The sequence below is a fragment of the Crocodylus siamensis genome, chromosome 5 (genome assembly GCF_052110815.1).
Source record: "Crocodylus siamensis isolate JL-2025a chromosome 5, ASM5211081v1, whole genome shotgun sequence".
Classification (NCBI taxonomy): Eukaryota; Metazoa; Chordata; order Crocodylia; family Crocodylidae; genus Crocodylus; species Crocodylus siamensis.
The window spans coordinates 165,470,727-165,471,123 of NC_143399.1; positions in this window are offsets into that span (position 1 = coordinate 165,470,727).

Here is a 397-nt window from a genome sequence, read left to right on the forward strand (position 1 = left end):
CTCCGGGTTTGGAGAGTGGGGAAGGGGAAGCCTGTGTTACTTCCGGCTTCGGGGGAGGAGTGGGGCTTGCAGAGTTTTTTGACCTCATTTCCGGGGGGCGGGGCAGGCCCTGTGACTGAGCCACGGGCGGGTCCTTCGGGGTTTCGGGCGTGTTACGCGCTCGGGGCCTGGAGCGAGGAAGCGGCTCCTAGCAGGAGCGGGCTGCGCTCCGTGCCCTGGGAATGGAGGGCTATTGCTCGCTCCGTGCCCGAGCGACTGAGCTGTCCCTGTCTCGCTGCGGGGCGCGTAGGACCCGGCCTGGTCCTGGCTCCTAACAACATCTTGGGAAAAGCAAGCCCACTTAAGTCGGAGGAAGATAATAGACAGGAGAGGGGCCCCCTGCTGCACTGTCTGACGG